Raw genomic sequence first — 12,783 nt, 5'->3', positions numbered from 1 at the left:
GAAACCATAGGAGAAAAATATTTTAAAGCATATACTGGAGAAAGATTTCATAGATATAATATAAAAGTGCATAAAAGAAAAACTGAACTTCAGTAATATTCTGAACATCAGTAAAATTAAGAACAGCTGCTCTTCAAAAGACACTATAAAGAAAATGAAAAACAGGCCACGCATGGGAAAAAAGTTTGCAAATTATATACTGATAAAGGACTTGCATCTAGTATGTAAAGAACTTTGAAAACCCAACTCTGTATAATAAGAAAATAAAACAGAATTTTAAAAATGAGCAAAATATATGAACAAAAATTTCACCAAAGCAAGTATATGAATGATAAATAAGGACACTAAAGATTTTAAAATCATTTGTCATTAGAGAATTAAAAACAGAATAAGCCACCTCCACATATATATTAGGAAAGATGAAAGAAAAAGAAAAAAAAAAATCTGGTAATTCCAACCACTGATGAGAATGAAGTACAACATAAACTCTCATACGTTATTGGTTGGAATGCTAATGCAGTGGCTCGCCATGTAAAAAAAATGGAAACCATCCAAATGTTCCTCAAACAAAAATGGATAAACTATGGTCCATCCATACAATGGAATACTACTGATCAATAAAATAGAACAAACTACTGTTAGATGAGACAATGTGGATAATACCCAAACACATTAGACTAAGTGAAAAAAGGCAGACACAAAATATTAATGACAGTATCATTCTATATAATACCATCTATATGACATTTTTTCAAAAGTACCACTATAGGGACAGAAAACAGATCAGTGATTGCTAGAGATTGGGATGGAAGGGCTGTCTACAAAAGGACATGTGAAAATTTGGGAGGTGACTAATGGAACTTTTCTGTGATTGTGGCAGTGGGCACACATTTGTTTACAAAGGTCAATCTCACAAAACTGTACACTAGAGAGGGTGAATTTTACCGTATTAGATATTATACCTTTAAAAAAAAATGTTTGTGATGGTTAATTTTATGTATCAACTTGACTGGGCTAAGCGATGCCCTGATAGCTGGCAAAACATTGTTTCTGGATGTATGTGTGATGGTGTTTCAGAAGCATTTCAATCAGTAAGCGGAGTAAGGGTCACTCTCTCCAATGTGTGTGTGTGTGTGTGTCGGGGTCGAGGGAGCATCATCCAATCCACTGAGGACCCAAAAGGGCATCATCCAATCCACTGAGGAAGGGTGAATTCTCTTTCTCTGTCTTCTGGATCTGGGACAGACATCTTTCCCTGCCCTCAAACAGAGGTGCTTCTTGTTTCTAGGCCTTTAGACTCAGATTTACACCAATACTCCCCTGGTTCTCAGGTCTTCAGTCTAGGACTGAATTATACCACTGGCTGTCCTGGTTCTCCAGCATATAGACAGTGTACTGTGGTATTTCTCAGCTTCCATAATTGAGTGGGACAATTCCCACAATAAATAATTCTTTTCTATATTTATATCTATATCTATACCTATATCTCCGTATCTCCATTTGTTGTTTGTCTAGAAAACCCTAATACAATGCTATTAGAGACCTATGGAAACGCAATGGCTTATCTTAGGTTCCACAATTGGTTAGAGACAAGTGTAGGATAAATATCCAAATTGTTTAATTTCCAGGTGGTGCAAATCTTAGTATGAAAGTTCAGCTTTGGACCAAAGTATTGAAAATAAATTGAATAGTTTGTGATGCATGATAACTAATCTATACACACTTTTTAAAGTTTATCTTTGTTGATATAATTGACATAGAACACTAAATTTTTTTTTTTTTAGGCAAGGCAACCCTTGGTTGACCTCACAGATTGCAAGGAGCTTGTCAGCTTACAATCTCTTATTTTTTATTTTTTACGCCTATAGCACCTGGTCTTCCTAGGTGGTCTCCCATCCAAGTATTAACCAGGCCCAACCCTGCTTAGCTTCTGAGATCAGACAGAATCAGGCACGTTCAGGGAGGCATGGCTGTAGACAAACACTGTCTAAATTTAAGGTGTACAACATACTGATTTGATACAAGTACACACTGATTGATGCAATTACCACCGTAGCATTAGCTAGCACCTCTATCACTTCACATAATAATTTCTTTTTTGTGATAGAATCAACTAAGATCTAGTATTTTAGCAACTTCAAAGTTTATAATAGTGTACTATCGTCTATAATCACTATGCAGTGCATTAGATCTCCAGGACTTATCTACTAGTTTCAAAATTGTACACTTGAGCAACATATCCCAAATTTCCCTACGCCCCAGTCTCGGATAACTAAAATTCTACTCTTTTTCTTTTCTTTTCTTTATTAGTTTCGCTTTTTAGATTACACATATTAGTAATATCATATAGTATATGTCTTTCACTTACCTCATTTAGCATAAGGTCCTAAAGGCAAATCCATGTTGTTGCACATAGCAGGATTTCCTTATTTCTCACGGTTAAATAATATTCCATTGTGTATCTATATCACAACCTCTTTATCCATTCACTCCCTGATGGACTTTTAGGTTGTTCCCATTCATACCTTGGCTACTGTAAATAATGCTGGAACAAATATGGGCGTGCATACGTCCCTTCAATATCCTGTTTTCATTTCTTTTAAATAGATACCCAGAAGTGGAATTGCTAGGTGGCATGGAAGTTCTATTTTTAATTCTTTGAGTATTATTCTCCATACTGTGTTTCATAATGACTAAACCAATTTACTTTCCCAGAAAGAAAGCACAATTGCCTGAGGCTGTTCTTCAGAGAAAAGGCTGGGGGAACAGGCGGCTACAGTCTCCTCCAGAGGCTTCCCAGAGGAGTAACTGGTCCCAAGGATGTGCAATGAAAAGGCACATTCAGGCTTCTGCTGCCTTGGACCTTGGCAGACATCCAGCTGGGGTCCCGGCAGCCCACGCCAGAAGCCTCCATGACGGCAATATACTTGCGGCCCAATCATGCGCAGTTCACTCCGCCTTCTGGCTTCCGGTGTCCTGCTTCTGCTCACCCACCAGTCCAGGTCCCAGTCCTCCATAGCTGGCTCAGACCATAGAATGAGCTGCTGTGAACTGTGACACTAAGAGGGGTTGTGGGGCACGTCCAGAATTCGAGTGTACTTGCTAGTTGCTGTAAGCCAGACTCCTTACTGAGGAATCTGGTAAGAACAACCTCTGACCGCCGGGGAATCCAGGTGTTACTCATCCCAGGACTCTCCTTACATCCCCCGGAGAACTCCCGAGATCTCGTGAGATCTGGCCTCCTCTGAGAAGACGGGTCATGGCAGCAGCTTCTGCTTTGCCAGCTTCTCCTGGCATTCAGCACATCCCAGTCAATCCTCTTCCTGCCCCTCCATGTGAATCTGCACTTACATCCCACATACACACCGGAAACCACAAAGCACACCCTGCAAACTCCAGCCTAGCTTTGCTTTCCTTCCTGGTGGAATGGACTCCACTCACCTGGACAGAAGACGGGTCATGGCAGCAGCTTCTGCTTTGCCAGCTTCTCCTGGCATTCAGCACATCCCAGTCAATCCTCTTCCTGCCCCTCCATGTGAATCTGCACTTACATCCCACATACACACCGGAAACCACAAAGCACACCCTGCAAACTCCAGCCTAGCTTTGCTTTCCTTCCTGGTGGAATGGACTCCACTCACCTGGACCAGACATTGAAAAAAAAAAAAAAAAAAGACAAAACACAAACACAGCAATGTGCGATGTTTTATTTTTTTAAAACGGCCATTGTCACCTCCCCCCCACTCTTTTTTCCAAGCTGGAAATGAACTTTTGAATAAACCCTTTGCTTCTTTCTTAATTTCAAGACTGTCATCCTTGAAAGGTCATTCCATAAAAGGAAGTATTTGCCATGTTTGAGGCCTTTAGTGAAAATGGGAGAAAGTACTACTCATTAAAGCCCAACTTTCCACCCTGCTTTTTTAATTTTTTTATTTTTTATTTTTTTTAGGTATAATTAACTCAACATTATACTAGTTTGAGGAGTACAATGTAATGATTTGTTATTTGTATATATTGAAAAATTATCACAATAAGTTAACAGCCTTCGTCATACATAGTTACAAAATATTTTTCTTATGATAAGAATTTTCGATATCCACTGTCGCAGTAACTGTCAAATATGTAATACAGTGTTATTAACAGTAGTCACCATCTGTACATTACAGCCCCATGACATTCATTTTATAACTGGAAATTTGTGCCTTTTGACCCTCTTCAGAAATTGCACCACTATCACCGCCCCCAACCTGAGGCAACCATCAATCTGTTCTCTGTATCCATAAGCTCATTTTTATTTTAGATTCCACATATAAGTGAGATCGTATTGTATATATCTTTTTTCTCTCTGACTTATTTAGCTTAATGCCCTTTAAGTCCATCCATATTGTTGCAAGTGGGAATATTTCATTCTTTTTGTCTGAATAATATATATATATATGTGCATATCTACATATATATAACCTTTTTTATACATTTTTCAAATGATAAACGTTTAGGTTGTTGGCTCTTGTAATTAATGCTACAATAAACATGAGATTTAGATACCTTTTCAAGTTAGTGTTTTGTTTCCTATAGATAAATACCCTGAAGTGCAAATGGAGAATCATATGGTAGTTCTATTTTTAATTTTTTGAGGATCCTCCATATTTTCATAGTGGCTGCCTATAAGAGGCTCACTTCATATCAAAAGACACAATCTGAAAGGGATGGAAAAAGATATTTCATAAGAATGGTGACAAACAAAAAGCTAGAGTAACAGTACTTATACAAAGCAAAACAGACTTTAAAGCAAAGACTATTAACAGGAGATAAAGAAGGATCCAATAATCCCACTGCTGGATATTTAGCCGAAGAAACCCAAAACACTACTTTGAAGGGACATGTGAATCCATATGTTCATTGCAGCATTATTTACAATAGCCCAGACATGGAGGAAACCTGGATGTCCACCAATGGATGAAAAGATAAAAAAGTGGTTACACACACACACACACACACACACACAATGGAACAACACTCAGCCACAAAAAAATTAAATCTTGCCATCTATAACAACATGGATAAACCTATAAGGTATTGTGCTGAGTGGAGTAAGTCAGACAGAGAAAGGCAAATGTCATATGATTTCATTTACATATGGAATCTAAAGAACAAAATAAACAAACAAAACAGAAACAAACTCATAAATACAGAGAACATTTTGATGGTAGCCAGATAGGAGGGGGGTTTGAGGAGGTGGGTGAAAAAGAGGAAGGGATTAAGAAGTATGTATTAGTAGTTACACAATAGTCATGAGGATGTAAAGTATAGTATAAGGAATACAGTCGATAATATTGTAATAAACTACCTATAGTATCTAGATTGATCAGGGTGATTACTTTGTAAGTTATATAAATGTCTAATCACTACGTTGTACACCTGAAACTAATATTGTATGCCACTGTAATTGAAAAATAAAGATAAATTATTTAAAAAAACAAAAAAAATTTTTAAATGTCAATCAAGATTTATTATTTTCATGTCCTAGTAATGTGGTGTGAGCCAAGATTTTAAAAGACTGCTCTATTTCAACCTTCCATCTGTCATTTAATCCCTTTTTATATACTCCAACTCAGTAGATATTAAGCATTTGCAAAATTCTTCCAAGAACAGGAACCTGGCCATCTCTATGCCATTCAACTTCAGTCTTGCAAAATTATTAGATAGTTCTTCCTTATTATGAACCAAACTGCTCTACCTTTATCCATTGGTGTTGATTGTATTTTCTGACGCCCCGGATAACGAAACTCATCTTTCTTTCAAAGACCAATCCTCTTTTTAGAACATAGCTAATATATTCTCCTAATTCTTCTCTTTTACAGGCTAAATATCCTCAGTTCAAGTCTACTTGGTCCAATGCCTAAGCAGAATTACCTAAACTTGTCGGAAGCTCTGGTGATAATGTCCCTCATTCTCATGGATTTAGAAGATGAAATCTTTCCTATGGTAATCATGCCCAAACCAAAGTGACAATAGATAGAATAGTTTGTTTGGATTGGAGGGAGGGCCAACAATGTGACAATATAAAATGTAGACATTTTGGTAAAAGAAGTATTCCTTGAAACTCACTGTCGAGATTCACAATTCCTAGAAAAATATAAACATTACTTGTTATTTATTTGCTCGCTTACAGCAATCTAATCCTTAGTCAAATTATTTTGCACTATTTAAAAATAGATTACTAACTCTTATCAATTTCTTCAACACCATTAACTCTTTTTTTTTTTAAACTAGAATTTAAAATTCAATTCTATTCTCTTAATCGGTATTCCCCTTGCTCACGTTGGCCTTACTCAGCATGTCAATATTCATAGTATGTCTAAAGAAGACTCTGCAATATAATTAATTTTTTATTTACAATATGTTTTATGCTGCAATTAGTTATGTTTGGTTTTGTGCAATATATTTCAGATCCTGTGTCACATACATTCCCTTGGAACACCAATTAACAGAAAGGGCAATATAAAAATGATCTTGGAACACTGAATTCAGTAGACTTAATAGCTTTCATTGCAGAGTTTATGTAAACTTAATATAAAAATGTATCTGTTTTCATATTCTGTGTGGGGTAGTGGCAGGAGCTAGAAAAGAGAATTTATCTAACACCATTTCGAAAAGAATGGAAGAGCTAGAACTCTTACAATGTTGAATGTAGCTGTTGGCTCAAATAACCCTTTATAAGCCCAATATGTAATTTCCTCTACCTACACTCTCAGAGAGAATAACTTGCCTAAAATCACACACCTACATAATGCCAGGGCTCAAGTACTTTGGCATCAAGCCTTGCTTTTTCAGCTTGAAGGACCTCTCCACTTAGAATTGCATCTATGTATTTCCTCCCTGGGGATACACTTGCTTAGAATAGGGGCTTATTCTTAATTATCCCCCCCTCCATAGGATCCACCAAAGTGTCTCTCACATACATGTGAGTTCTTCACTAGCAGTGACTTGGATTTTTTTTTTTTTTTTACCTTTGTCATTTCAGACTCATGGATAACACTGTTGGATATATAGTTTGATAGATGGATGAAAAGATGGGTGAATCTGAACGCATTCTCAATCTGGTTTCTGGCTGTGAAATTAGTTTCTTACTAAGGCTTTAAAACAGTGAAAGGCACTAAGGCACTGCCTGCCCTCATGCATCTGGGAACTTGCTCCTGATACTGCCTTCATTTCATGCATGATAGTGGAACTCCACTGCATATCAGCATCTTACGGGTAAGTGAGGCTAAAAATTAAGTGTGTTTTTCCATTATAGGATTGTTGTAGAAACCAGTGGTGCTAAGCTTTAATATACTTTCAAAATATACCTTCAAAGTAGGGAAAAAGGCAATAAAGTGAGGGGAGTTAGGTGGAGAAGGAATATAAATTAAACAGGAATAGGAAACAAAGAAAGAAATTGAGAGAGGAAATAGAACAGCATGAAGAAAGTATTACCCCCACTCCATCTCAGGGTTTCTTGGGGTGGCCTGAACCACAGTTGCATGGACGCTTGGACAGGTGATAATAAAATGTGGCTGGCTCTTGTAGGCCTGGCTTTGAAACCAACTCCAGCACTCACTGGCTGACTTTAGGCAACACATACATGCTCTGTGAGATAACTGAAGCTTTAATCCCTGACCTGCTTATTACCCTAGGCTGCTGGAGGTGAACTGAACTCATGCATAAGGAAGGCTTTAACACATTATAAAGTGCTGAGTTAAACTGATAAACCTGTAATTTATATTATATCATAGTTTATAGGAGTATCAGTTTATTAAGGTCCTGGTTCTCCATGATGCCCACAGATGAATGTCCTGCTAGCTAAACATACACTTGTTGTCAAACAAAGGACCTAACACTCCACTCCACATCAGATCAATTATTTTTGCCTCTCATGCTTCCAAGCAAAGGGCTTGCTAGAGCTTTCTCTACCATCTTTCACACTGCCTTGTCTGACAAAGTCGGTGCCACACTAGTTCATTCATCTTACCAGGGTGGTGTCCATTTTTCTATCTTTTTCTGTAGTGGTATGGAAGAGGTTACATTAAATGTACAAGGTCGCTCTACAAGTCATAATTAGCAGAAATTATTAATCTGAGACTGTCGCACAAACCTAAAAGTTAGAGCTCAATACAAAACAAAGTTTTCACTCACAACCATTCATTTACTTTAACCTTGGAATTTCCCTTTTGTAAAATATTATAAACAGTTATAATATAGATTTTTTTTCCTGGGTTATTTTCTCCCATTGCTTATTGCTGGTTAATTTAGCAAATCATTCCACAGACTTCTGTTTACTGAAGTATGATATTTGCAGGCTTTTATTGGATCTTGCACACAGTGACATTTAATTTTGAGTAAACAATATTGTTATCATTGGGAGCATACTAATAGGTGCTTGTCAACTTATAAGAAAGCTGCTCTATCATTAAAATCAAAAGAAATAGATGTAAAAATATCACTTCCATCCTTCCTCTGCCATAAATGTTTTTTTGTTTTGTTTTGTTTTTACTCTAATTTGTTTTAAAAGTACCTAGATAAGAAAGGGAACAATCATTTAAAATTTTTGTGCGTTGCGATGTACTAGTTTTTACATGAAACTGGGTACTATTATGCTTATTTTTCCTTTAATCAGAAATAAATCTGAGGTTCATATGGATCAAGTAACTTGCCCAAGGACACAACCAGTCAAGTTATAGGTCTGGTATTTAAATTCAGATCTACTAGGAACCAAAATTGATTTTATTTCCATTTAGAAATAAGCATCCCTCCTTACTGGATTAGAGGGAACTCTTTGGGTTGTAATAAACAGAGTGTCAGCTTGGGCCGGGTTAAGCAAATACTGAGAATTACTAGAAGATAATATGATGTCTTTGATAACCAGAGGCTGTCAGGTGACATGTTGGGTCTATGGCTTGAATACTTGGAGGGGTCTCATTCTTTGTCTCTCATCTCTGCAGGTCTATTTAAACATCTTAGAATTCTTTCTTACAAATGATAATTAAAATGAAAAAATAAAGTTATTAAGCTTGTGCTTCAGGCTTTAACACTAGAAAAAAACAGTATCTCTAGCTTGAGCTCAAATCTAGGAAATCTTGGGGAAGATATCTGCCCCCCATTGGTCTTCTACCTACCTCTATACCAACAACTGTGGTCAAGAAGATAAGTGCAATGATTACAGTAGAGATATGAGTAAGTCCAGAAGGTGCATGAGTGTGTGTGAATGTGAGTCTGTGTGTGAGTGTGAGAATGTCTGTGTGTGTGTGTGTGCACGCATGTGGAGGATGAAAGGGGGGTTGAAGATCAAACAATAGATACCAGTACACATCTACAACCACTTCTAATTCACGGTCAAAGGAGCAGGCTAATTACAGACTTATTTTTTAAGTCCCGAATTATTCACACACCAAGACAAGTACAGATTTTGAAATAAGCAAACCTAAATATTGATGATTTTCTTATTTTAACATGTAAGTCGAGTACAAACAACTTTCTGAAGAGGACATAAATAAAACACCTTTCTCAGATAGCTAAGAAACCAAAAACAATAATTATGTTTAAATTATCTAAACATTTCCCTAAATTTTTGTCTGTTTTACTATTAACTGCATCATCAGACAATTACTCAGCCCTGTTTGCTATGGATTCTTAAAACTGTCTGCACTAAAACATGTTCTTACTATACAAATGTTCAACATCGTCTGTCAATTTCAACGCAACAATCGTCGGTGCCCGTTTTAAAGCCCCAGTTTGACCTCATACATTTTTGTGCACGTTTCAATCTGAACTAAAAGGTTATCACTGAAGTAAGAGTGCTATTATTTTCAGTATCCAGGAGTGAAGGTACCATTATAATTGTTAACAATCTGAAGTGCTTTTAAGGGCTCTGCTAGGAAAGCAAACCACTGCAGTGTATTAAACCTTTCTGTAATCTGTCTAAATTACTGTCTAAATATAAGCAAAGGCAGAAAAAATATCTTCAGTGTTTGTGTCATTCCCTGGGGTCAAATACCTCACCACGGAGAGGAACACTTGGTACAGACAGCTTCTGCACAAGTGCGCTTTGTCAGAGTTCATCCATTCAGTCTGGGAAATGATAATTAATGGATTTTGTTTCATTGTCCTGTATGAAAGCCTAGGGGCTTATTTGAAACAAGCATTCTTATAGAAGGGTTCTGTTTACTGTACCTTAATAATAGCCCAGCATTTTCAAAAGAAAATTCACAAAGTGAAAAAAAATTCTGCTGAATGAAGGAAAAGATGAAATTGTTGACAATATAAAACTGAATACCAGAAAAGAACTCAATATTGAATTTGTTCACAGATTTTAAAAAAGACCTTCACACAAGTTAAACAAAACAATGATGCTTCAGACATTCTGCCAAAGGACTCCTGAGTGGACATTATCTTTCTTTCATAATGAACTTTCATGAGAATATGAACTTTATGAGTCTGACACTTCTAAATTATATTCAGTGTCATTTAAAAAAGAATAAATTCCAGCCAATTTTAGAGCTTATGGAATATTGCTTTGCTAATGCCATTCATCAAAATCTTCAGGCAGTTCCACCAGCTTAGAGACCCAAAATGCCAGCCATCATCAGATCTTCTGTGATCAGCATGTATTATACAACAGATGAAGCTTTTGTGAATTTCAAAGTCATAAAATGATGACAACTAAACATTCTTGCTTCTTCAAAATATTCTTGGAAGCATACCTGGACCAGGGGAGTTTGTATTCCCTTTGTAAGGGTCTTTTATATCAACCTATCTCAAAGTGGACATACACACAAAAAAATAAAATATGCTCCCTTGTCATCCAAGAAGTCATGATCTTTCAAACCTATTCTTCTAGTAAACTCTCCCAAACTTTCATTTTGAGAGGTAGAAGTTATTTAATTACCCACAATGGAGAATGGTAATATTAAGGCACAGAAAACTAATGGTAACTTGACTAAGGATAATTCATGGGCATTTGAGAATAAAACTGTAACATCCCGAATATTGGCAAAGGCAATATACAATAGAATAGCTACTAAAAAATTATTTTCCTATCTCTAAAACATACATCACATACATACAGGGGCATGATGAAAGAAATAGGACATATAAAAGACCTCACTAGTTTCAAAAATAAGTCTTCCCTACTGAAGACAACATCAGCAACCATGGAGAAACAATGTTCAGACAGTAATACTTGACACTGTGTAGCACTTTATTATTCTTCAGTCATTTTCATGTCATTTCCTATCTCATTTGATCTTCACGGTGATACTATGTGATGGGTGTTATCAATCCATTTTACACATGGAAAACTGAATTCAGAACAGTTAACTGGGAAGGGAGTGAATAGTAGTGGAAAGAGATGAAGTTGGGAAAGAGACACATAGCAACGAATCCTAGATTCGCCACTAAGTATATGACTTTATCAATTAAAATCTCAGTATATTGTTTCCAAATCTTAAAATGACTTAAAATAACCTTTCCCACATTGTGGTGTTATCCTCAGATAACCTTTCTCTGGCCTTTCTAGAGATTCCACCATCCTTTTTTCCCACCCCACCCCATCCCACCCCGCTTGGTGGGAGGTAATATAAGAAGTTAAATCCATTTACACAAGAAAAATTCCATGGTTTGTGTGGCATACTCTAGGCAAGTCTGGATGTCATTTAGGACTCTTGTTATAAACCCTGAGTCTCTCATTTGCAGGCCAGAATTTAATAGGTCTCACATTACACGGGAAAATCTCATATACCCCCTGCTTTATGAACTCAGAGTTGCCAATCCTTGTTTTATATTATGAATGACCTGATAATCAAAATTCTGTCCTATCCCAAGCCCCTTAAATTAAAATAATATGGGATTTTGGTCTTGGTGATAATTAATGGACTGACTGACATCTATTCATTTAAACTATATTAACTAAGATTTTGCAATATCAAGCATTGTGCCTGGCATTCATAAATCTTACATAATTTGATTTTCCCCAAAACATGGTCAATTGTATATTTTAAATGTTTCATAGTAGAAAATAAATCTGAAAGTCTTCCAGAATTTTGGAACAGCTACAATATATTATCTGCCTAAATAATGAAGAATCAGATCCTGCAAGGTAAACAGTTATTCCATGTTTATTGAACATTGTTCAGCTTCTTTCAAGAGCCATGGGACCATCTGAATATTGCTCCATTTAAAAGATATAAGTATGATCAGTGATTCTGAAAGTCACAAAGAACACATTAATCCCTAAAGTACCTGATGTACTCCTCACTTCTTGGGTATCTCATAGCTTCTTGTCAGTTGATTGGACACAAGCAAGCTGGGACTTACATAGCTTTGACTGGCAAAGTGGGCCAGCCTGGTAGTCAGGATGATTTGTGAGCATTTTTGATTATGTGGATGCATACAACTATTAAGAGAACATTTTGTCATCTACACTTGAGGCAGGTAAATGGGAATAGAGAAGATTAAAACAGTGTATAGAGGATTTGCAAAGTCAGTTCCTTTGCTGCATTAAATTTTCCTTGGTCTCATTTGCAAGGGATCACTGGACTTTTGGGAAATATATACATTCTTACAAATATCAACACATTCCTACAAATATTGCCATATTGGTAGAAGAAACCTAAGAAAGCAATTAGCCCATGCCTCCATCTTGTAAATGTGAGTGTAAGGCCTAGAACAAGCAGTTACTTATTTATTTATGAAAAACTAGGACCTTGGTCTAGTTTTGTTTTACTAATTGCCTCTGGATATTTCGAA

The 12,783-nt window shown here is 36.4% G+C and overlaps 1 pseudogene; it reads right to left on the bottom strand.

The window, feature by feature from the left end:
• Positions 1-1,859: 1,859 nt before the first annotated feature.
• Positions 1,860-1,978, bottom strand: LOC112470321 (annotated as a pseudogene).
• Positions 1,979-12,783: the final 10,805 nt, after the last annotated feature.

This window comes from Pteropus alecto, unplaced genomic scaffold (genome assembly GCF_000325575.1).
Source record: "Pteropus alecto unplaced genomic scaffold, ASM32557v1 scaffold10, whole genome shotgun sequence".
NCBI lineage: Eukaryota > Metazoa > Chordata > Mammalia > Chiroptera > Pteropodidae > Pteropus > Pteropus alecto.
This window is presented reverse-complemented; position numbering and strand designations above follow the sequence as displayed.